The sequence below is a fragment of the Bubalus kerabau genome, chromosome 3 (genome assembly GCF_029407905.1).
Source record: "Bubalus kerabau isolate K-KA32 ecotype Philippines breed swamp buffalo chromosome 3, PCC_UOA_SB_1v2, whole genome shotgun sequence".
In the NCBI taxonomy this organism is placed as follows: Eukaryota; Metazoa; Chordata; class Mammalia; order Artiodactyla; family Bovidae; genus Bubalus; species Bubalus kerabau.
This window is the reverse complement of record NC_073626.1, coordinates 102,250,138-102,276,183: the sequence shown is the minus strand read 5'-3', so window position 1 is coordinate 102,276,183 and position 26,046 is coordinate 102,250,138. Positions and strand designations below refer to the sequence as shown.

General features: G+C 40.6%; 1 protein-coding gene, 1 long non-coding RNA gene and 1 pseudogene across 2 annotated transcripts in view; all 3 read left to right on the top strand.

Moving 5' to 3' along the window:
* LOC129646455 (uncharacterized) overlaps nt 1-9,460 on the top strand; it is a 64,748-nt gene extending 55,288 nt beyond the window's left edge. Inside the window, exon 3 of the mRNA XM_055572659.1 lies at nt 9,159-9,460. The gene's annotated coding sequence lies outside the window, so the exon portion shown is untranslated. The remainder of the gene's footprint in view (nt 1-9,158) is intronic.
* A 1,169-nt stretch (nt 9,461-10,629) lies between these two features.
* LOC129647288 (TBC1 domain family member 17-like) lies at nt 10,630-11,509 on the top strand (annotated as a pseudogene).
* Nucleotides 11,510-11,737: 228 nt separating this feature from the next.
* LOC129646456 (uncharacterized) lies at nt 11,738-25,745 on the top strand. The gene is made up of 3 exons (XR_008711930.1): nt 11,738-12,252; nt 24,999-25,071; nt 25,600-25,745. It is a non-coding gene; the product is annotated as an uncharacterized LOC129646456 (long non-coding RNA).
* The last annotated feature ends 301 nt before the right edge of the window (nt 25,746-26,046 follow it).

The following is a 26,046-nucleotide window of genomic DNA, read 5'->3' as shown; positions in this document are numbered from 1 at the left end:
TTTAATAAACCACATAGCTATTCTATGTACGTGCAGTTGATTTTATTTTTTTAACTGCAAGATTTTGCATTCATCTCTGTTCTGTTTCAGCATATTTGTTTTGGCCCACTCTTCCAGCCTCCTTCCTTGAAAGTTAATTATATTTGATTAACATGATCTGAATGTGTCTGTTTCCAAGTGCCAAAGTGAAGTGTTCATTAGCCCTTTGGTGAGATGCACAAATTACTCTACCAAACAGCAAGAAACCAATTTGGACTCTTGGGAATAATTTAACTCAATTCCAAGATACTTCCATGCCATTTCCCTGGTATTTACTCCCAATAAAGGAAAGGTAACAAGGAATAAGGGGCTAAACAAAGAAGTGAGGAATCGAGCTGAGTTTCCTATATGACTTTCTACGCCTTTTGATCACTCAAATATCATCTATACTTTCTATGTAGAGGTCCAGTGTGAGATGGCAATACAGACCCCAAACCCTCTTTCTGCTCTTTGGTCTCTCTGCCACCATACATTGATTTACTTCATTCCAAGACCCCAAACTTTAATCTATTCTGCATTATAAGCCTCTTCAGAATTAAATTCTACAACAAATGTAATTTCAGTTTGGAAGACAGTGAGGAAGGCATTGCCTCCAATTAGCACTCCTCTCCAAAGAGCAACTTCCAAACTCATCTGGACTTAGCTCTGGCCAGGGCCCACTTTCCTCTAGCCAGGGCCCACTTTCCTCTGTACTTTGGAAATTATATTGACCTACTTTCCTCAGCATAGCTAATAAAGGTTGTATAAAGCTCCATCCAGAGATAACATGGTCTATGAATGCCTTCTGTTCTGCAAATCGTATGGGACAGCCATGCATTTTTCTAAGGCTTAGAAGCCATGTGCCTTACAAGTTTGAATTTTAGTTACAACTAAGACAATTCCTTATGTTTGCAACAAAGAGATACTTTCCACTTGGCAGGTTTATTTCCTGAAAGTGAAAAGTGAAAGTGAAGTCGCTCAGTCGTGCCCGACTCTTAGTGACTCCATGGACTGGAGCCTACCAGGCTCCTCCGTCCATGGGATTTTCCAGGCAAGAGTACTGGAGTGGGGTGCCATTGCCTTCTCCGTTAAATAAATTAGATAATCCAAAAAACAGTGATTCTTTTTGTCCTTGTTAGCTTTCTATTGTTTTCTTCGGCAATACAGAACAAGAAGGATTAAAGAAAATAGAAAGAGTGAGGGCCTATAGAACATCTCTGAGCTCAGAAATAAACATGAGCATGGCCTTATGTTGAAGGCTGGACTATGTATGTGTGAACATACATACATGTGAGTATATGTGCTTGAAGACATATATTTGGAGAAGTGTTTAGCCTAAGATTGACTGCTTACCTCTTTGAACAGTGTCAGCACATAACAGGGAAGGAGGAAGGGAGCTCTGGACACCCAAACAATGGAGACAAAAGGCTGCTTCACTTTTCAGCAGGAAGAGACGAGATGGTGGAACTGAGAGTCACATGCCATCAAGCACTTCACTTTCAGATTCTGCAGTTTCTAAAAGTGTTCGGCATACTTAATTTTCCCCCTTTGCTGATATTAATAATGATAGCACTTAGCATTTCTAAAACACTTTTCATCTTCAAAGCACTATATGAACATTACCTAATTAACTAACATTAACTAATTATAATTAAACTTGCCCTGGGCTCACAAATCAGAAGAACTTGAAGAAGGGGGGGCGGGGGAGGGGAGGAGAAAGGAAAAGCTTTCTAGTCAGACAGGTTTCCCAAGTTTTCTCAGATTGAATTTTGATTCAAATTATTACAGATTTTCAAACAATTCTTGAGGTAACCTAATAGACCTCTCTTGCTTCCCAGTGGTTAAATATTGATGAGAATATTGAGCCATTAATAAATGGTCTCCAGAAAAGAAAACTGTCATCCTTATACAGTGTGTATCGACAGAGCTTAAATGCCAATTAAAAGGTGTTTCTCTGAAGTAACATGCTCTAAAATATTGAGCCAAAGAAATTTCTTTTCCTAGGGCAACCTCCCACTTCACACACACATACACACACACACATGCACACACACTAATATGCACAATCACACACACACAGAGACAATGCTGAGTGGCATCAGAATTCTGACTTCCAGTCTTAAAGTGCAATGAGCTCAGTGTTCTAACTCATGAGCTTGTTTCAGGCATTTTAATGTATCTATTGAATTCCCTTTTTACTAACCTTAGCAAAAACTTTCAGTAATATTATATTCCAAGATCAAATAAAGCATCCTGATTCCATAATTCCTAGACAGAAAAGCTATATAATCAAATGAGTCTATTTGGATGCTTGTTTTCTGTACATTACACTTATCTAAATTTATACTTGAAGGAGTAGGTGGGGAAATAGGGTTTAAAGATTCTTAAAAGTTCCCTCTTGTTTTCATTCTAGAAATGTCTAAATGAAGTATGTAGCTATGCTTGACTGGAAGCCATTGCTAAGACTTTGTTCTAGTCAGAACATGCTCAGACTGTTCTAAAGTATTCACTTTAGCAACCTGCAAGTTCAGTATTGTATCAAAAATTATGTTCCCCTTTATATAAATTCCTTTTAAACATCAGGGTTTAGTAGGGTGGCTGTGAAAAATGTGACAATAATGGCCTAATTTATCTTGCTTTTTCTTTAACTCATACCACTTGCATTGGTGAAAATATTTTTCCATCAGTAAAGCAAATCTTCAAAATGTTATAGAGAAATCATTGCAACAAGCCTTAATCCCTATAGGTTTGCTTACTTTAAAGGCCTCCAAGTTTGAAAGGGATGTGATCTTCACTCCTTGGTAGGTCTCCAGGAGCGACTGATACAGCTCAGCTGACAGTTGTTACTCTCAGAAACTGGTTATCGATCAGCTAAGACGATGTGTGCTGTTTCTCTCTGCTGAATTTGATCTTTTTATTGCACTCCTCCAACCTTTGTGTAATGAGAGCCCGCAGGCCAGTATTTGGTGGATCTTTATCTACTGAAGTCACTTCCACCTTCATATTACCCATGTGCCTCCCAATGAAGACACTATTCATCTTTCTCCTCTGAAGACTGAATATCAGAGATAATGGTGGATACGGGCATGAATGAAAGCTGGAAGGACAATCAAAACATCATGCATGAAGAGGCCAGAGGATCTCAGCCAGGGCTAAATATTTTTAGTTTTTCAATTGTGATCTTGAGGCTTCTGCTTTGTAAAGACACACAGCTATATTTAAGGCTTTTTCGCTCTCTTAAGAAGACTTTTGTTTGGGTTTGGCTTTTTTTTTTTTTTTTAAACAGCAGAAATAATTCAGTGCTTGGAAAGTGTCCAATATCAAAGAAAAAAAAAATGTGTGGATCACACAGAATTCAACATGTCAGATTACAAGAGGGATGATCCCTTGGGCACCCCCCCATCACAGGCCTCTTTCAGAAATCTGAGACAAATAAAAAGGACCATAGAATAAATCAAAAGAGGACATAATTTTGAAGAAAGATATTTAAAACTCTCTCTCCATAAGCCTAATGACATGTGCCATTTTTATTTGATAGCCCAAAGCAAACTCACCTAACAACCCATAACGCTCACAGAATCCCATCTTTATTTTTTAGCTTCTGCCAGGGAAGTTCTAAACTCCTTATGGCATCTTATGAAAGCTCAATACACAGTGAATACAAATCTGCAAAAGCTTGCTCTCCTACCTTAATCCTTTAGCGAGATTTATTCACTACTGATGAAAGCCTAATTTCTGAGCCCCGCCTATTTGCTGAATCCAAAATCTCTGTTACACTCTTGATAATTGCTCTACATAATTCCAGTTTCAAATGGCATAAAATCTGTCCAATCAATAAACAGCTTTACACAATGAAACCTTCCTCAAACATTCTCCTAAGTACAGAATAAAGGAACTATTTTGTACACCACATGTGCTGAGCTTGACAGTACATAATAAACCATCGAGAGTTCACATGCAAAGGTAACACAAACCCAATATAAATGCCCAGAGGCCAAAACTTGCTGGGCATAAGTCTCATACAGAGCATACCACACAATGTTTTCATATTATTTATATTTATATGCTTACCACTGGGTAATTTCTGCTGGAAATTCATGGAGCAGTATATGCTTAGTTTGTTTGATCTATTCTGCTTGATGAGAGAATGAAGACTCTAATTAGAAGTTGAATTTTGAATAACTTTTCTTAAATAAAGGTAAAATAACTTCAAAAGATGAAACCATCATCTTCCAAAGAGGAAATGTTTCAAGATCAAGGTTTTCTGTTTGGGGGTTTTGAAGCAAAGAGTTACACACATAAAAGGGTTAAGAATGCTTGACGGTTTGATTGAGAAATTTGATTTTTCAGAATGAATTATCTAAAATATACAGAGTATCTGAATAACACACACACACACACACACACATCACTTGCCAGAATTGTTTCATGAAAAGGACCTCGTGTTGGGCACCTCCTTCTTTAACCTGCAATTTGCATCAAAGCAGAGAACAGAAGCCCAGCTGAAAGTCATGCAAAAGATAAGGGAAACAGAGGACATGGATTCATGTTTAGTAAATGAACTAAGACAATCTCTGTAATGACTGTTACATTTCATTTGTGTACTCCAAGCAAAATCTGTTAAAAATAAATTATATATGTTTAAACTGGAAGTGTTCCTAGCATAATAGTATAAGGTACCCAGGGCTAAATTGAAATGATCATTCTAAAACTACAAAAAAATCTCAGGAACATAAATTATAATTTCACGGTATGCCTTGAAATGGTAGTTCTGCAATAAAATTAAAATATATATTCTCAGTGTTTGTCTGGCAAATGCAAATACATGAAACAAACATGGTTAGTAAATGAACCAACAATTTGCTACATTTGGAGAAATCTGTTTTTACACTGAATACTTCAATTGGCAAAACCCTCAAAATTTTATCTTTCTAAAGGAATTACCATTGGTATAATTCACATGGATGTTTCCAAAATGATCACTGATTGTAACAATAGAGATTCACTGTTCTTAAAAAAAAAAAAAAAAAAACCAACAAAAACCTTAAGCAACAGGAAATGCTCTTGCTACATTAATTTTCTTTGTTATATGTACATAGTCTTCAAACAAGGGCAAACACAAACCAATTCAAGTACTCTGGCTGAAGGATCAAACAGAGGTAAATTCAGAGATTCAAATTCCAAAACAAATAGAAATCAACCTTAAATTAAAAAGACATATTGCCCAGATGGTTTTTCCTTGCTTCTTACCTATCTTGTTTGCAAGTGTAAGTGGCCAGTTCAAGGGCTTAAAAAAAATGAGGTTGCTTGTGTTTTAGCACTTCATCAGCCATCAAAAGAGCTTATAGAATGCTAGTATCAATAATTCTATTTTTAAAATGTAAACAAACATTCTTGATTTACTTATTTTTAGAGCAACAACAGAAATTTTGCATTCTCCTTGCAATGGAAAACTTGTAGGGAAGCTCATTCTTCTTTTCTTTTTAAAAAATGCATCATGGACCACAAGCTGCTTTTCTCTGAAACTACACTTATTTTTAACCATACTGTCCATACCACATCACCATCAATTCTTTTTTTCTTAAGCATATTAATTTATTTGAAAGATGTCCCTTTATTGTTGTTATTTCCTGAGTTCTGCACTAACTAAGTGCAGATGCTATGGTGCAGACATGATAGGAATCTATACTATTTGGGAGTTGATAATGGGGGAAGCTATACATGTATGGGGCAAGGGGTATATGGGAAATCTCTATAACATCTCAGTTTTTTTATGAACCTAAAACTGCTCTAAAAATATATATATTTTAAAAGAAACTCTTTATTTGCTTTTCTGACTTTACTGCATGGTCAGAGGCTTTGACACTGTCCTCAGGATTCATAAGAAGGCAAATCACCTTATTTTGTAGAGGTAAAAAAGGTGGAAACAATGGTCAAAGCTCCACCTGTGGGACCCTGAACATTGATCTCTTAATTTAGCAGCTTCCTGGTCTCTTCACCCTGCACTGTAGCAAATGGCAGAGAGTGCTCAGTAGATAAAATTGAATAGAGTTTTAAACATAATGTTCTTAAGACCTTTCAGGGAAAAGATCAAACAAGTATGCTAATTCAGACCCTTTTTTTCTCCATGAATATATAGAGTTATATACAGATCAGTTATATACAGAATATACAGATCAAATAGTCTGACCAGGAAGCTGCTAAATTAGAAACCAACATTCAGACCTGTGTTTGAGTCTCCTGTGGAGGGATGGGTCAGCAGTGGCCTGCCACAGGGGCAGAGGCTCTGAGTGCAGCTACCTGGTCACACAGCCTGTAGCATAAGCCCTCTTGAATGAGGTCACCATTAACCTGACCACAGAGCCGCCAAGCAGACGACCCACAAACTGAAGAACAATTATGCCAAAGAAATTCTTGCACTGTTAAGAAAGTTCTAGGACCCACAACAGATTTCCAACCTGGGGATCTGGCAAAGGGACTGAGAACTCCCAAAGAATTTGACTTTGGAGGCCAGTGAGATTTGATTATAGAACTTACACAGGACTCGGGAAACAGACTCTTGGAGGGCACAAACAAAACTATGCCATAATGCACATCAATATAAACTTACTTCAAGAAAAGAAGAATAATATAGAAAGGAGACAAGAAACATTTGAAAGCATAGACCCTTCTAGACCCTTGCTATTCAAGTAGTGTGGTCTAGGGACCAACCACATTAGTGTTATGTGGGAGGGTGTTAGAAATGTAGAACCTTAGGCCCCACCCAAAAATCCTAGGTTCAGAAGGGAGGGGATTATATGTATACCTATGGTTGATTCATGTTGAGGTCTGACAGAAAACAAAATTTTGTAAGGCAATTATCCTTTAATTAAAAAATTAATTAATTAAAAAAAAATAGTCTAACAAGATGCCAGGTGATTCACATGCATATTACAGGTTGCAAAGTACTACCCTGGGGACCTATAGAGGAAACTTATATTTAGGGAAAACACCATCATTCTTCATCTGGTATAGGATACCAGTAGCCATAGCTGAGTGGAAGGTGATTCCTAATGATTCTCTTTCAGAGCCCTCCAGTGTGATTAAATCAGGTTTGCCTTTAGCACTTGTCTTACAACAAGGTCTAGTATGAAATTGGAAGACTGTTTACCCCTTTCAAAAAGGTTCCTGTGCTGCTTAATGATGCTTGAAATTCCTTTAACAGAGAAGAAATAAATAAATAAATAAATCTTTCCCAAATAAAAAAAAAATAAACCTTCCATTTCCCAAAGAAATAAAAAGCCTAAAGGGCAATGCCCAGAAAAGGTAAAATAGAGACAAAAAGTTAAGCATACTAAAGTGAAATCCAAAAACAAAAATGAAAGACTGATTTTAGTATCTGCTGCTGCTGCTAAGTCACTTCAGTCGTGTCCAACTCTGTGCGACCCCATAGATGGCAGCCCATCAGGCTCCCCGCCCCTGGGATTCTCTAGGCCAAGAATACTGAAGTGAGTTGCCATTTCTTTCTCCAATGTATGAAAGTGAAAAGTGAAAGTGAAGTCGCTCAGTCATGCCTGACTCTTAGCAACCTCATGGACTGCAGCCTACCAGGCTCCTCTATCCATGAGATTTTCCAGGCAAGAGTACTGGAGTGGGTTGCCATTGCCTTCCCCTTAGTATCTGTAAGCCTTGCTAAAAAAGGAGTCAAGAGTGGAGGAAGGTATTTAGTGTTTGTATCTTGTTCACTATAGAGATAAGACAGAAACAAGTGAAGGGAACGTAGGAATGAGAAAACAGAATTTAAGACAGGAGAATTTTTGTAGAGCAAACATTACCCACTTTGAAATGAAAAAAATTGCTCACATAAATTTATGAATATTTTTTAAATCCTAACTTTATACTGAAGTACTTTACTTCCATGGTTTTGATAGCCCAAGTTTTATCCAATAACCCAAAATAAGTTTATAACACTGTGAACTACAACCTTAGCATCACTGGTTCAATCTGTAGGCAGCATATCCAACAAATGGAAGAGATAGCCCCAGGAGGCTATGTTGAAAAGAAGTTCCCTGGTAGGTGTGCCATTTGGAAAAATCAGGACAATGAAAGAGCCCTTTTTTTCTGGGAACTCAACCTGTTACCAGCTGATAGCAATCTGAAGAGGCACTTTTCTATAAATCACTATAATTTAAAAACCAAATGCTTTGAAACTCCTTTTGCCAGATCAAATCAAATCGACTCTCAGTTGGTAGAAGGCCCAGATGTGAGTTTCGTAACACACATCAATTACTATCTAATCCATCACTTGCAATGGCTGAATGTGCTCAGCACCATTCCCAAAACTAGTGTCATGGAAACAACAGCATCTAGGTAGAAGTGGAATTAAAAAAATCTCCAGTCACTGTCTGCAAAGCATTAGTGGAGCATGTGTAAGCACATGTTCAGTTTGGCCTTTTAATCTCAAACAATATCATCTCTTACACTATTTAAAGCCCAAGTTGTAGGCAGTAAGAAATGTTGTTATATAAAGAAAATATTGATTTCTATAAGAGTAATTTCATAATGCTCTGTGGATACTTTCTCTGGTAATAACCAAAATTTTCTAGACAGTGATATGGTCACTAATGTGACTGTCAAAGTCAGTGATACACACATGGGTTCCCTTCCACTTAAGAAATGCTGATTTGTTTGTATCTTTCACATTGCCATGGGGTACTTTCAACAAAAAACAATATTTCAAGTCTTTACAAAGTGAAAAGGCTGACATAAACATGAAATAGTAAATCGGCCATTTGAATAACCAAACTATCCTCACAGCTGATCTCTAGACCCACACAGCCTGGTGGGGTTGTGTCAGCTACCACTTCCTTTTCTGCTTGAACTGTCTAATTTAACCAAGGACAATTGCCCTGAGAGCTTGTCACCATCACTAAAATTTATCTAGTGCTGAGGATGTGCCAGTTACTGCTGTATATTTTACATGTATTACTCCATTTCCTACTCATAAAAACATATGTGGTAAGAAATATTATTGTCCCCATTTTATAAATGAGGAAATGTAGGCCAGAGTGCTTAAAGAACTTGTACAAGGTCATTGAACTAACTGTACTGGATGCTTAACAGAGTACAAGTCCCATTCTTCCTGGTTGTATTTCCTACAGCTCCATAGATTTTGACTGACTCCCCCCACTAGTCTCCCTGACTAGCTACAATGTTATCAAGAAGAGAATCAGACCACCTCCACTGCAAAAAAAACATCATAGACACAGGAAGTATCACTAGCATGATAGTTCCCAGAGACTAGAAGGAGAAAGGAATGGGGAGTTATTATTTAAAGGGTATAGAGTTTCAGTTTTAGAAGATGAAAAGCGCCTTGGAGATGGATAGTGGTGACGGTTGTGCAACACTATGAATGTATTTAACACCGATGAACTGAACACTTAAAAATGGTCAACATGGTAAATTTTATGTTTTGTGCATTTTACCATGATGGAAAAAAAAAAAGAGGGAAACAAAGGAAAAAAAAAAAGAAAAAAGGAAAAGAAAAAAAAGAGGGAAAAGAAGACAGCCATATGAATACGGAAGATGCACAGGTACCATTAGGGAGGCTTTCTCTTACCAGTCCTTGAAGGAAAGTTATGACCAACTTAGCATATTAAAAAGCAGAGATTACTTTGCCAACAAAAGTCTGGATAGTCAAGGCTATGGTTTTTCCAGTGGTCATGTACGGATGTGAGAGCTGGACTATAAAGAAAGCTGAGCACCAAATAATTGATGCTTTTGAACTAAGGTGTTGGAGAAGACTCTTGAGAGTCCCTTGGACTCCAAGGAGATCCAACCAGTCCATCCTAAAGAAGGTAAGTCCTGAGGGTTCATTGGAAGGAACGGATGTTGACGCTGAAACTCCAATACTTTGGCCACCTCATGCAAAGAACTGACTCGCTTGAAAAGACCCTGATGCTGGGAAAGATTGAAGGCGGGAGGAGAAGGGGACGACAGAGGATGAGATGGTTGGATGGCATCACCGACTCAATGGACATGAGTTTGAGTAAACTCCAGGAGTTGGTGATAGTGTCTATCACCAGGGAGGCCTGGCGAGCTGCAGTCCATGGGGTAGCAAAGAGTCAGACACGACAGAGCAGCTGAACTGAACTGAATTCCTACCAATCAGTTTAGCTATTTAAAAGAGCATCCACAGAGCTGGCTTTGTACATGCCCAGATGTGTTAGCTTTGGAAATACAAAGCCTACTACCTCCTGGAATGCACTGCTTGGGAAGATTGCTCAAGAGACACAACCACATGGAAATCACTTCAAGACCATCCACATCCCACCAAGGGTGAGCTTCTCTTGTCAACCCACTCTGAGCATCAGGATCTTAACTGTACCCCTGAAGAATCAGTCTAAAGATTTCATGGAAACGACAAAGGATTAACTACAATAGATTTCTTCCTATGGAATAATGACCATAGACAGTGTTCTATACACTTAATCTAAGCAAAAATCATACAGAAGAAAATATAATGTTCATCTGACTTAGAACAACCTAACATAGTATTCCACCAGTCCTGCTCACTATATAAATATTTTTCCCTCACATCAACTCCACTCATTAGAGAACTGGTGAAGAGGTATGTACCTACATACCAAGAAGCTCTACCTGGGCTCCCTCATCAACCACATCATCTATGCTGGGGAGAAGGACAAATTATGTCCTTCTGCACTGGGCTCCTGTAGAAGAAGCTGGAGATTCCACTCAAATCCTCTCCTCCAAGTGAGGATGACTCCTACACTGCTGAAGAGGAACTGACCTTTGAGCCCAGCTATGAGCCCCACCGGGCAGTTGTCAGCCGCCGGGGAAACCATGGCTGTCATTCAGAGTCGTCAGAAGTGCAGAGCCCAGCTCCTGCAGGGGTTCTCTGGTCTTCTCCGTGAGTGAGCCTGACGAGGGTAAATCCATCCGCCATTCAAAGTCGGGCCTCAACTGGACTTGCCTGGTCTTGGTCACACAGGCCGGAGGCTCCCCGCCTGCCTGGCACGTCTACTGTGGAGCACTTGAGCCTTGCTCCATGTCCTCAGCTGTCACCTGCTGTTGGCCAGCTCCCCACAGGGCCATCCCCTCTACCTCATCTCCCCTCATGACTCCTCTATCCTCTCCAACTCTTTCCACCATCTCTAGCTCTTTGACCAGGACACCTCCAACGTGACGTCTAGCTTCTTCCAGGATTCCTACTTCAGCAGCTTCTCCTTCATGACTGACTTCTTCCAGGAATCCCTGCAGCCACCTGGGAGGGCCTCCAGCGACCCTCTTCCAGCATCTAAAGACGTGCCCCACCTGGGTTGGAGGTCACTTCCGGCATGGAGCTGGAACCGCTGCAGGCCTCACAGAGGAGGCCTACCACATGGGTTCGGAGGGCAGCCAGCAGCAGGTCCCTGAGCTGAGAGCCTGGCTCTTCTCAGGGGTGAGGAGCCGAGCATATGCTCGGGGAGGGCTGGGCAGGACCAGCGGGTGATCAGGGAGAGGCCCCCCACGGTCTGAGCCCCAGCCTGAGGTGCCAGGCTTGGTGGCTCCTCCTGCAGTACCTCAGGTGAGAGGGCCCCGCCGAGGAGCAGAAGCCCCACTTGCACGAGAAAAACAATGGGGATTTCCTCCTGAAGCTACCGTGGAAATCCATGAGACCAGAGCAGGAGTGGAGGAAATCGCCCCACGTGATATTGTAGCCTTGTCGCCGGAGTCAAGAGCGAGAGCCACTCCCAAAGGACCAACAAATTCTTATGGAGTCTCGAGAACCTGGGTCAGGACCTGCAGCACAACATCCTCCCCACCAGCGGCCTGTGTCACAGCAAGTTCGGCTACGTCCAGGGCAGGACTGACCGTCTCTCTCTCCGATTGGCCCTGGCCACTCCTCACGAGGCTGGTGCCTCTCGCTGTTTTTGTGGCTTCAAGAGCGGGAACTCAGAAGATAATGAAGCGGCAACTCCTACTGCTCCTGAAGGTGCTGGATCTGCCCCTCCGATACTTCCCAGACTCCCACCACTCCGGCTTTCTCTGCTTCAGCGTCTAGAGGGAATATGCCCCCTCCCCGATGACCTTCGGCTGTAGAAAGCACTGTGGATGTGGACAGCTCCCCAACCCCACCCCAGACGTGGGGCTGGACATCTCGTGCCTTCTGGCTGTGGATCCGGTGAGATCCTCAAGCACTTGGACGAGCTGACCTTGAAGCTGAGTGTAGAGGACGTGCCCACAAGCTGCCCGGTGAGTCCCTGACCCGCAGCTCCCGACAAACCTCTGGCTTTTCCTCCCCACCCCTCAACCCTCTGTGAGCTGCCTCACCACGTGCTGGAGGTCCTAGGTCTGGCGCTGGCCTCAGAGCCCCACAGCCTTACGCTCCCGACTCCCCACTGCCCCAGCCGTCCCCACGGGCTCCGGCTTTCCCCACGGACACAGACCAGACCGGCAGCCTGGAGATCCTGCCAGAGGAGGGGGAGGAAGCTGCAGGCTCCTAACCCTATTGGGCCTACTGAGCCAGTGTGTGGGCTTGGCCCTGGAGGCGAGGCCTGTGGGCCCCTAGTACCCTCTGACCACTCGGCCGGGTTGATCTCCTGACCTCAATCCGGTAGTAAAGTGTAAGCGGTGTCCCGGTGAGTGGTGGGGGTTGTGGAGGCGGGGCTCTCTCACCTGCCTGAGTTTAGGGCTTTTGGAGGAATGAGGGTGGGGGTGTCCAGGCGCGACCTGCCACTTAGTAGCTCTGCGGGATGCATCCTGGCCAGAACTGAGATGCAAGGGCCCACAGAGCTGCTTACTCTTGGGAACCTGTCTACCAGCTTGTTCTGTGAGAAAGATAACTCGTGTTTAACAGCCCCCACCAAAAAGAGAGAGAGAGAGAAGGAAAGAATTGGGAAGACTTCCCCAAGCTGAGGGAAATGTCTCTGCTCTAAATTTCAGTTCAGATCTCTCCTTACACTGCCCATCATACTCTGCGTGCTCCACACTATCCTTGTCATGCCTGTGTCATTTCCTCATATCAGTTCCCTTATTTCTAATTCCAGGCAATTTTTAGCCTTTGCTTTTGCCTTACATAGGACATGGTTTGAGTATATAGTTTATAGCAATAGTATTTCTAAGAACACTGGCTTCCTCCAGTGCCTTTTACAGTATTTCAACTCAGGAAAGACTTCATTTTCAACATTCATAGTCCTATAGTGCTGTGCTTGCCTGTATGTCTGTGCTTCGGGTGGCTTTTAGTCTTGCCCCCTACATTTGGTCTCCATGAGACAATTGGAGAAATGTTTGTTTTGTGAAAAGTATTTTTCAGATTGAGGTTTAAACAGAGGATGACTTGCCCTCCCTTAGCTCTGTTTGGGTGAAAATATGCTGTCTTCCTCACCCACCCTTATGCCTTATTTTCTTATTACCTGTTCTAAGATAGTTAACAAATAATCTATCTCAGTTCAGAAGAAAGACTATTAATTTCCAAACTGTGCTTTAGGTGTCTGGAACCAGACACAATAAGAGGCAAGCTAAGAAATAATTTGTGATTCAATTGTATGATCCCCCAAAAAGGGAACTGGCTTCAGTCAGGGTTATCAGTAGCTTTTGCTCTATTCTCAGCCCCCCTCCCCCCAGGGCAATTTTTAATGTGCTATAGTAATAAGCTTCTGCATGCTATTATCTGGAAGACTAAAAACCTAAAAAAATTCCATAAAGTTGTTAGTTTTGACCAAGAAGGAAGGAAACTTCTTCTCAGTGTCCCAAAATTGAGTAGCATTGTCCCAAACTAGGTTACATGCCCACAATTGAACCAACCACATGCCAGAAGAACATAATGTGTTAGATCTGGGGTGAAGGAAGGTGTTTCACTTAAGCTGCATCCTTATAGACTGAAGGAGCTGAGGAGAGAAGGTCCCCAGAGTAAAATCAAGGTGCTATTACTGGAAAAAGATAAAAGGATAGCAGACAAGCTACAAGTTGCCCCATCCAGTACTCAAATTAATTAACTCCCCAAACTCAGCTTATGAGATACTTGACAGGAATTTTTTAAAAGGGAAATCAAGTAACATGATGCAATGTCACAATTTCAACTCTTGACTAATCAGCAGGATCAGTCACTCAGTCGTGTCCGACTCTTTGCGACCCCATGAATCGCAGCACGCCAGGCCTCCCTGTCCATCACCAACTCCCGGAGTTCACTCAGACTCATGTCCATCGAGTTAGTGATGCCATCCACCATCTCATCCTCTGTCGTCCCCTTCTCCTCCTGCCCCCAATCCCTCCCAGCATCAGAGTCTTTTCCAATGAGTCAGCTCTTTGCATGAGGTGGCCAAAGTACTGGAGTTTCAGCTTTAGCATCATTCCTTCCAAAGAAATCCCAGGACTGATCTCCTTTAGAATGGACTGGTTGGATCTCCTTGCAGTCCAAGGGACTCTCAAGAGTCTTCTGCAACACCACAGTTCAAAAGCATCAATTCTTCGGCGCTCAGCCTTCTTCACAGTCCAAATCTCACATCCATACATGACCACGGGAAAAACCATAGCCTTGACTAGACGAACCTTTGTTGGCAAAGTAATGTCTGTGCTTTTGAATATGCTATCTAGGTTGGTCATAACTTTCCTTCCAAGGAGTAAGCATCTTTTAATTTCATGGCTGCAGTCACCATCTGCAGTGATTTTGGAGCCCAGAAAAATAAAGTCTGACACTGTTTCCACTGTTTCCCCATCTATCTCCCATGAAGTGATGGGACCGGAGGCCATGATCTTCGTTTTCTGAATGTTGAGCTTTAAGCCAACTTTTTCACTCTCCACTTTCACCTTCATCAAACATAATCAGCAAACATAGACATACATAAATATATTAGGACAATGACTTTTCCATTTTGATAATAAGAAAATATGTGGGTCGCTCAAATGGAAGTTAAAAGCTGAATCTATTCAAAAGCAATTGTTAACTCCATTCTAAAGCCACAAGCATCCAAGTACATGATAATACACTCTAATGTCAAAGAGGTCCTATTCCTTTTCACTTCAGTTTGCATCTTATTCTGACATTACACCATATGGCATGGGCCAAGTGCTCTTGTATTCAAAGTGAGTTCAAAGTAAATGAGCTAAAAATGTTTTACATACATAATGGCTCTTGTTTCAACTTAGCTGTGACTACTAGATTGCTGCAAACACCAAAATAATAGTGCTGCTAATGAGGAGATTTGTTCATAACTTACTACACTGTCAAATGTTGGACCATAATGGTTATTATTTATTGATATGTTATGTGTATACAAAGCAGTTGCTGAGGCCAAAAGCAGCCTCTGACAGAACCCAAGCCTATTAGATTGTGAATAATCTCCTAAAGATAACTGTTTAAAAAATCTGCCCAAAGTCTCTGTTATTTGAAACATCTTAATTGAAAAGACAGAGGCCTAGATTTAAAGTTAGAATACCAGAGTTGATCTCTGAAGAGGCTGGAGTGACAACTCCCAAGTCTGGTGAAGGTGCAGACAAGCAGGGACTTCCAGACATCATCAGTGGGAAAGTGCTCAACCCAGCCTTTTGGAGAGGAATCTGAGATATATATATATATATATATATATATTATATATATAATATATATATTAAATATATATTTAACAATATATTAAAATTTTAAAAGCCTGTATCCTTTGACTCAGCAATTTTACTTCTAGGAATCAACCCTGTAAAAATTAAGGTACCGGTACATGAGGCCACACATACAAGGATGTTTATTGCAGTTGTATTTATGATAGCAAAAAAATTGGAGCAGCATATACATCCACAAGAATGGAATGGTTGAGTAGACAGATGTATCCATTTGGTCTTCTAAAAGAACAAGTCAGATTTACATCTTAGTTTGGAGACATGGATATTACATACTATTAGGTGAGAAAAGCAAGTTTCAGGAGAACCAGACAGATAAACAATGATAGATGAGATAGATAGATGTATTCATCCATTTATATAAATATATAGGTGTACATACATATAGTATGATCACATTTTTGTATAAAAGAATAATAGGGTTTAGATTCAGGCTCTAAAATATGAGTGATCTTTGAACCTCACTTCTTCATCTGCAAAATAAAGACAATTTTCTTGTGAAATTCAAATGAGATGATGTGGAAATGATTTTTGAACTGTTAATAGTAATCAAATATCATATAATAATATCATAATATAGTCTTATGTGAATCTGAAGTTCAGGTCCACAAAGTCCTCCAAAAGTAGTACCGACTTATAGAATTGTATTTGGCTATATCCATACCAATATCAGCCACTTCTTCTGGTCTCCAGTTGTGTGTAACTAGATTCACAAGAGAGAAAACAAATGGTGAGCTATATTAAAACTCCTGCAGATTACCCCATGCAGTGCCAGGAGAATACTGCACAAGTTCTCAGAGGGAGCCACACAATCCATTCAGTACTTTCAGCCCTAATAAGATCATGTTTATTTAGATGGTTAGTTGAATAGAGGACCACGGAAGATAATAGCCCTGCAGAAATATGGTTTTGTATAAGAAGTGTTTTCAGTTTTTAGAATTAGTGTATTCTCTCCTCAAATATGCTTTATCAGTAGTTTTAAGCATATAATAGGTACAATTTTATATCATGTCTCTTGAGCCATGTGACTCAACACCTCCCTATTTGTGTAATCTTGGGGAATTACTTAGCCTCTCTTTAACTTAGTTCCTTCATTTGCAAAATGGGGATGATAATTCTACTACCACTTGAGATTGTTTTAATAACTAAATAAGTTAAAACTTCTAAAGGACTTAGAGTGAGATATTACCTACATAGGTACAAAATAAATGTTAGTTATTATTATCCTTGTATGTATGTTGTGCTCAGTCACGTCAGACTCTGTGAGCCCATGGACTGTAGCCTGCCAGGCTTCTCTATCTATAGTGGGTTGCCATTTCCTACTCCAGGGTATCTTCCCAACCCAGGGATTGAACTCAGACATCTTTTGCATCTCCTGCACTGGCAGGCTAATTCTTTACCATTTCCATTAATCATAAATTTAAATGCTTTTCATATATTCATTATCTAGTCTTCATAACTATCATTTTATTGAAGTTTAATAGTACATAAATAGCGTGCTTTACAGAACGGGTGTATTGTAATTTAGTTGAACATTACTCTGTTTGCTTCTTGTTTTTCAAAATGTTTTCTGTTTTATAATTGTAAATGCTAGGTTAATATCTTTGTACATTAACTTTTGCCATATTATTTCCATTAGATAGACCCACCCTGAAAGAGATGAGAGGAAGAAATAATATAGAAATCTTTGGGCATTTTGATGTATCTTGAAAGAGAGATTATGAATATATCTTTACTTAGCCCTTTCTGAATTCCTTTCAGAAATTGACATGATGTTCTTCATCCAGCCATTCAATACCTAATTTTATCAAGGTTCATTTAAGAAAGGTCATTATAAGAAATGACCCTATTAAAATTCATCTATACAAGTATTTGAGTTTCAGATCTTTAAAACATAGATCTCTAAGTGTAATCACAGCATGTTAGAATTTTGCTGCTAATAAGGCAAATTTGAACTCAAAAAAAAAAAAAGGAAAGCCCACTTACTCAATGACATTTTTAGTACATAAAATTCCCCTTCTGAATCATGCACTCACAAACCATGCACCCCTAAACATTTAGCTCCTTCTGACTCATTCTGAAACAATCTGACAACTTCTCCATTGAAATTCAAAATGTCCCAATACTGTAACATCCTCTTTTCCTCTAATTAATTAGTTCCCTTTCCCACTGGCAAAATGCAGGAGTGATAATCTCTGTATTTACAGATTTGGAATGAAGCACATATCTGGAATCTTCCACTGCCCTCTAGTCTAAGCATTCCCATCTTCCAAGCCTGCCTGTCTCTATCCTAATACTGGCTTCTCATTGTCCTCCTTCCCTGCCACTCCACCAGCACTGTCAAAAGGTGACATCTTATCCTTCAAAATCGTGATGTTCCCAACCCCCAATTCCATCTGTAAACACTATAGTTTCTGTGCCCTCTCTGCACAGTTTGCTTAAGGAGACACACTGTCCTCACTAATTTATGTGGATTGATCCAGACTTGCAAGGCACAGTTAGCTCTCTCATGACAATCTGTTTACTTTCCTCTTCTACCAGTACACTCTGAGTCTTCTGTCTTTATAGGGGGTCACTCCACATGGAAGGCTCCCATCATGCAAGAGAAAAAATTGAATCTATCATGTTTGCTCTCTATAGCCCCTTTCCCTTATTGCTGTTAAGAGTACCCCAAAAATAAACATGAAACTCATTCCTCAGGTATTTGTCATTTTCTGTTGCTACAAATCACACTGGGCTACTAGTCTGGCAAGCTTTTGGGTTCCTTTACCACCAATTGTTGAATTAATTTTCCAGCCAGCTTGCTCTTTGTTCTGGTAGCACATAAGTGGCACTCAGGGATGGCATGTTTATACTAAGAAAGTAAGACAAGTACTAATTTAAATCATTATGCTGCTGCTACTGCTGCTACTAAGTCACTTCAGTGGTGTCCGACTCTGTGCGACCCCATAGACAGCAGCCCACCAGGCTCCCCCATCCCTGGGATTCTCCAGGCAAGAACACTGGCGTGGGATGCCATTTCCTTCTCCAATGCATGAAAGTTAAAAGTGAAAGTGAAGTCACTCAGTCGTGTCCGACTCTTAGCGACCCCATGGACTGAAGCCTTCCAGGCTCCTCCGTCCATGGGATTTTCCAGGCAAGAGACCTGGAGTGGGTTGCCATTGCCTTCTCCGAAATCACTATGAGAATCACTTAAAACCCCACACCTTCCTAGTAGACCCTTACTGACCATTATGAGCCTCCCAAGTGGGACCAGTGAATGACTTCAGAGACCTGAAAATTTCACCTAAGTGGCCTTGCATGAACCCAGACTAAATTTGAAGTTAAAGTCATCCTTTGAAACTCCACTGGAAATTCTAACAGTGTGGCTGGGGAGATACTACTGCTTGGCAAAATGGCAAGTCATTTATTCTCTCTGCTCTTGTTTCCTCACATATGAAATAAGGAACACTGATTCACTTCACAGGAAGGCTGAATGCACTTAATTAACACACATCAAAAACTGAAGAACACCTTTGCTCAGCCCCTAAACTTGGTAAATCTTGTAAATCTAATCTTGGTAAATGCCAGTAGCATTCATTGTTTAGTTGATCTTACCTAGATCTCTCCTTAAGTTGTGGATCTGCCTGGCCCATAAATAATTTTTGTCTACATTTGTAGAAACTTACAGGCACACATGTGGGTTTTGGTTTCCTATTTTAATGTTTTCATTGCTGCAATTGTTGAGGTCTTATGTTTTCTTCATCAGATGTTCACTGAGCTCCCCATTTACTACAGAAAACACTAGGCAGACATGCCAAAAAATTGCATGTCCAACTAGCATATATCCAGCCAAATGAGCCCACATCAAACTCAGTTTTCCTTTCCTTACTCCAAAGTACCTTCTGTGACTAGACAAAAGATGATAGAAACTTCATCCTAGAACATCAAACCCTGCCAGGCACATTTCCATCTGTCCTGTTGAAGATTGCCAAAAGCATTTTTTTAGGGCCCCCCCCCCTTAAAGTTAGTCAATCAAAAATTCTCTCAGGCAGAAGTTATTTGAGGACTACAAAATGTGTTTGTTCCTACCCTGACTGACCTCTTGGACTATGGAGGACATACCTGACCAAAATAGGAGGCAGAAAATCAACTGATGCACAGGAGTGGTACCTTCAGAATCTATTTACTTCCTTCTTTTAGCCGCACACACACACACACACACACACACACACACACAAAACACCCAAAGACATTCAGTCTAAGTGATGAAGAATCATGTCTGTAAGGAGCAATAGGAAGCTTCACAGCTAGAGACTGGAGTCAAGAAGGTTAGAAGAGAAATTACATTAATGCCAAGGAGAGAAGGTGGAGGCCAAGGACTTGGGGTTGAATGGGTCAGTGGCTTACTGTCCAGGACAAAAAGTAGACTGCCCATTTGACCCTGGGGCAAGGGAAAGTCTTACTGATAAACAGGGGCAGAGATATAAAACATCATGTTAAATGTGTTTATTCTCTTCTGTAGAGAAGGCCAAATCATTAAAGAGGAAAGTTTTCTTAATACTTCTTCTTGAACTGACACTGTGTCAGTTCACTAATTTGTGCCAAATTAATAATCATCTCTCATCAGTCAACTCTCACTGATTCTCAGGACCACCAAACATCCCCACAACCAATTCCCACCCTGGTTTAGGCTTTATTGCTTCAGGCTGTTCTGTGAGTCTTAGTTCCTGTTTTTCTTAAATAGCCATAGCCGGATTATGCCTAAACATTGTAGTTTCTAGGTGCACAAAGATGTTAGTGACTCTTTATTAAGAAACCATAGAATTGTGATCACCACGTTATATACTATAAGAAATTTTTTTTAGTAATGTTCTTCCTTCCACTAATAAAATTTTATTTTTCATTGAAAAGTGTGTACTCCCACAAATACAATGGCACTGAACAAATGCATTAACAAAGTGATTTATAGTCAAATGGAAGTCGAGATAATACTGAAAAAGCAGAATTCAGAGTTCTTAAATGAGCACCCTCAAACCACAACCACAGGAAATGAGGTCAGACCTAACTGGGGAAAGTGACCACCCTAGCTGCCTTCCTTTTTTACTTCCCACTCATTCTTGAACCCTCTGGCATCTGCCTTCCCTCCACTAGGTGCTGGCTATATGGAAGTTGGTGGTTCCCAAATTTAGTGTGCATCAGGATTACCTGGAGAGCTTGTTAGAACACAGACTGCTGGGCTCCATCCCCAGTGTGTCTGATTTAGTAGATCTGGAATGGGGCCCAATAATTTGCATTTCCAACCAATTCCCAGGTGCTGCTGCTCTGGGAACGTCATTTTGAGAACCACTGATCTGTGTAAACTGCCAAGTGACCTTGACAAATCTATTTTCTGAAAATGAGAATACCTACCTTTTCCTACCTCAGAGAATTACTAAAAAGACCTAAAACTTGTAAATGAAATGGATCACTGTGAAGGAACTTTATAAACTAAGCAGATATAGTACTATTAGTGATCTCAGGATGGGCCTAATTGCTCTCTGTTGCATTTGATCACAAGAGATACTTTCTTCCTGAAACTCTATTCTCTATCCCACTGTTCTTTTATGCCTCCTTCACGCATTCCTCTTTCTCCTTTATGTCCTGCTCTTCTCTCTCCATACTTTCTCTCTGAAAATTCATCTAGTCTCGTTGGCTCAAAAATCACTTGTAAGAAAATCACCCCCAAAGGCCAAGTTCTATATCTCTAACTTATCCTGTTCTGTTCATAATTTCTCTAAGCTTAAAAATATATAATCATATTTTACCCTCTCCCATGCCTACCTCTTCCTCCCAGATACCAACAGCCTGAAATGCTTCCTTATACAGCCTTTCATGTCATCTGCCCCATTGTCTCCCTTTCTCTACAACCCCAGTGCTGCTGTATTTGTTTTCCTCTGTCCCACAGCCCTCCCATCTGGCCTCTCTACTTTCACAGCCTCCCTGCTCCCACCCTCCTAAATGCTCCCTCTTGTGAAGCTATTTTCATCAAGCCCCCTCCTCTCAAATCCACTTTGGCCTAAATAACAAAGTCCCAAAGCTAACTCAAATCTTTGTTGTTTTTTAGTTGCTAGGTTGTGTCTGACTCTTTTGTGACCCTATGGACTGTAGCCCACCAGGCTCCTCTGTCCATGGGACTTTTCAAGCATGAATACTAGAGTGGGTTGCCATTTCCTTCTCCAGGGGATCTTCCCACACCAGGGATCAAACTCGTGGTTCCTGCCCCATCTCCTTCATTGTAGGTAGATTCTTTACCGCTGAGCCACTGGGGAAGACCAGCTCAAATATTAGCGGCTTTGAAATCTGCCCTCACTTTTGAGCAGAGGCTGGATGAGTGTCTACCAAACACAGTGGTAGAACAGATTCCTTTACTGAGTAATCTTCCCTTCCCACTCTCCAGTTAGGTATTTTCAGTCTTTAGGCCTACTATTTCTCTAATAAAGCCATGGCTACAATCAGTCTATCCTACTAGTTTTTATACCAAAATACCATCTCAGGTACTACAAATGGGCATTAGTCAATGACGTTGCCATATCTTTCTGCCCACATAAAATTCATCAACATCAATGTCAATGCTTTTTTTTCTACCGTGCTTGTTAACTCTATACACTCTAAAGCACGTTGTGTTTAAAGTCTTCCTGTTTTTCCTCCACCTCTCCTTCTTCTTTCTCCTCCTCCCTCCTTCCCTCTCTCTCTCTTTCCTTCTCTCTACTGAGTCTTCCCCATCACTATACAGCATGCTTTAGAGTCTCTTATCCTTTAAAAAGCAGTTCTGTTGACCCATATACACCATCATGCATTGACCATCTGTCAATCAGACCATTTCTTTGCTTGCTTTTACAACTTTTCTACACACAACTTTTTTTTACTGCACATTCATTCCTTCTTCAACCCTTTGCAATCTAGTTTCCAGCTCCACTTAATTTGCTCTTTTCAGTTCACTGAGAACCACCTCTGTGCCACAGTCAATGAAAATGTCTGTCTTCTCCTCTTATCCACCTCTCAGCAGCAACTAACATGTCTAATCATTCCTCCCATCTTAACACTCTTCTCTTGACTTCCAGCTCTCCTGCTCTTCTTTTACCTCATTGATCTTTGTATTCTCTGTCTTCTTTCATGACTCTTCTTCTGTTCAGCCTCTCAGTTTTGGAGTGCTCATGAGGCTCAGACCTGGGCTCTCCTCTTAATATCTACACACATTTCCTAGATGACCTCATCTACTCACTGGCTTTAAATACTATCTATTTGCTGGTGACTCCTTATTTTTCTCCAGACAAGCTACAGTCCATGGTGCCAAAAAGAGTTGGACATGACTGAATGACTGAGCACGCACACACTTAACACTTCCAGAAAGAAGTGGCACATAGCAATTTTGCTTGCTTTGACCAAAACAAGTTATATAGCCAAGCCTAAACTCCTTTATTTTTTAAATTGAAGTATAGTTGATTTACAGTGTGTATTAATTCCTACCATATAGCAAAGTGATTCAGTTATATACATATACCTTCTGTTTTTGTTTTCCACTATGGTTTTTCATAGGATATTGAATAGTTCCCAGCAGGACCTTGTTGTTTACCCATTCTATATATAATAGCTTATATCTGCTAACCCCAACCTCCTACTGTATCTCTCCCTGAACCCCCTTCCCCCTTGGCAACCACAAATCTGTTCTCTATGTCTGTGAGTCTGTTTCTGTTTTTGTAGATATGTTCATTTGTGTCATATTTTAGATTTCACATCTAAATGATATCATATGGTATTTGTCTTTCTCTTTCTGACTTATTTCCCTTGAGTAAGTATGATAATATCTTTAGTTGCATCCTTGTTGCTGCAAATGGCATTATTTCCTTCTGTTTTCTGGCTGAGTAATATTCCGTTCTATATATGTACCATGTCTTCTTTATCCATTCATCTGTAATGGATGTTTAGGTTACTTTCATGTCTTTAGCCAAGCCTAACTTCAGAAAGCGTGGGGAAGTATAATCATCCATGTGCCCAGAAGGAGAAAAGATGGAAATATTTGCTTATCAGCACTTACAAGTCCATACCTATTTTTTCTGTGGGGCTTTCTTGGTGGCTCAGTGGTAAAGAATCCACCTGCCAGTGCAGGGGATGCAAGTTTGATCCCTGGGTTGGGAAGATCCCCTGGAAAAGGAAACGGTAACCCATTCCAGTATTCTTGCCTGAAAAATCCCATGGACAGAGGAGCCTGGCAGGCTACAGTCCACAGTGCAAGAGTTGGACACAACTTAGTGACTAAACAACAACAATAACATCTTCTACTAGGAGATTTCTTCACCCAGAAGAAAGACGATAAAAGTATTTGATCATTGCCCTTTTGACTTTTATATCTACCCTCTACTTAAAGCTTTCTGTCCCCAGCACAGGTTAACATAACCTCTCTGAATCTCTGTAGCACATATTCCTGTAATACTCACTTGATGTAACTGTTCAGTCATCTGTCTCCCCATCTACACTGTAAATAAGGAGGACAAAGATCTGTGTCTCTTTTCCTCTGAACCTAGTATATCCTGAGAACCTGGCTCCATGCCTTTCACATAGTAGATTCTACAAACATTTATTGGAAGAAGTCTTGTAGCTTTTCATGTGTATGTGTTTTTATCTGCACAATTAGAGTAAATATTCCTCTGCATACAAATTGAATAATTTATGTTTCATATATCTTACAGCTGATTCATCATGGAAATGTCCCTATATTGGCAGACACAGTAAATACTTGTTGAACTAAGCTATTTGATAGTATTGAGGCCTCATCAAGGTGCAGTGTGCAAAATATCCCTATTAAAAAGGAACTGGCATGTGTTTATTAGCCATCTGTATGTCTTATTTAGAGAAATATCTCTTTAGGTCTTCTGCCCACTTTTGTATTAGGTTATTTGTTTTTCTGATATTGGCTGCATGAGCTGCTTGTATATTTTGGAAATTAATCCTTTGTCAGTTGTTTCACTTGCTATTATTTTCCCCCATTTTGAGCATTGTCTTTTTACCTTGCTTATGGTTTCCTTCATGGGGCAAAATCTTTTAAGTTTAAACACATGAAAAGATCTTCAACATCACTCATTATTAGAGAAATGCAAATCAAAAGTGCAATGAGATATCTTACACAGGTCAGGATGGCCATCATCAAAAGTCAACACACAGTAAATGCTGAAGAGGGTGTGGAGAAAATGGAACCCTCTTCTGCTGTTGGTGGGAATGTAAATTGATACAGCCACTATGGAGGACAGTATGGAGATCCCTTACAAAACTAGGAATAAAATTACCATATGACCCAGCAATCTCACTACTAGGCATATACCCTGAGAAAACCACAATTGAAAAAGACACATGTACCCCAGTGTTCATTGCAGTGCTGTTTACAGTAACTAGGACATGGAAGCAACCCAGATGTCCATTGACAGATGAATGGATAAAGAAGTTGTGGTACGTATACATAATGGAATATTAGTCAGCTATAAAAAAGGAATGCATTTGAGTCCGTTCTAATGAGGTGGATGAACCTAGCGCCTATTATACAGAGTGAGGTAAGTCAGAAAGAGAAAGACAAATATTGTATTTTAACACATAAATAATGGAATCTAGAAAGATGGAACTGATGGTCCTATTTATAGGACAACAAAGGAGACACAGACGTAAAGAACAGACTTTGGGACTCAGTGGGGAAAGGAGAGGGTGAGATGGTTTGAGAGAGTAGTGTTGAAACATATACATGACCATATGTAAAACAGACGGCCAGTGGGAATTTGCTCTATGATGCAGGGAGTCCAAAGCCAGTGCTCTGTGACAACCTAGAGGAGTGGGGTGGGGGGGAAGTGGGGAGGACGTTCAAGACAGAGGGGACATGTGAGTACCTGTGATTTATTCATGTTAATATATGGCAGAAGCCATCACATTACTGTAGGTAAAATTATTATCTCCCAATTAAAAATAAAATACAATTTTTTCTTAAAGAGGTACTTTCAAGTCTCCCTGGGCTTCCCTGGTGGCTCAAAGGTTAAAGTGTCTGCCTGGAATGCAGGAGACCCGAGTTTGATCCCTGGGTCAGGAAGATCCCCTGGAGAAGGAAACGGCAACCCACGCCAGTACTCTTGCCTGGAGAATCCCATGGAGGGAGGAGCCTGGTAGGCTATAGTCCATGGGGTTGCAAAGAGTTGGACACGACTGAGCGACTTCACTTTTCACTTTCAAGTCTCCAGCACCACCATCTTTTGAACACAAACTCAACAGAAGACACACGTTGCTATCCCTGGCTTCCAGCAAAAGTTCCTCAGCAGTTTTCTCTGGTAGAAAAAAACCAACAGATGATTGCCTGGATCTTCTTGGTTCTGTTGGTGGTCAATTTGTCTGGAAGTGAAACTCCGCTTTCCACAGAATTTCATCAGAGCAGTAACCATGGGA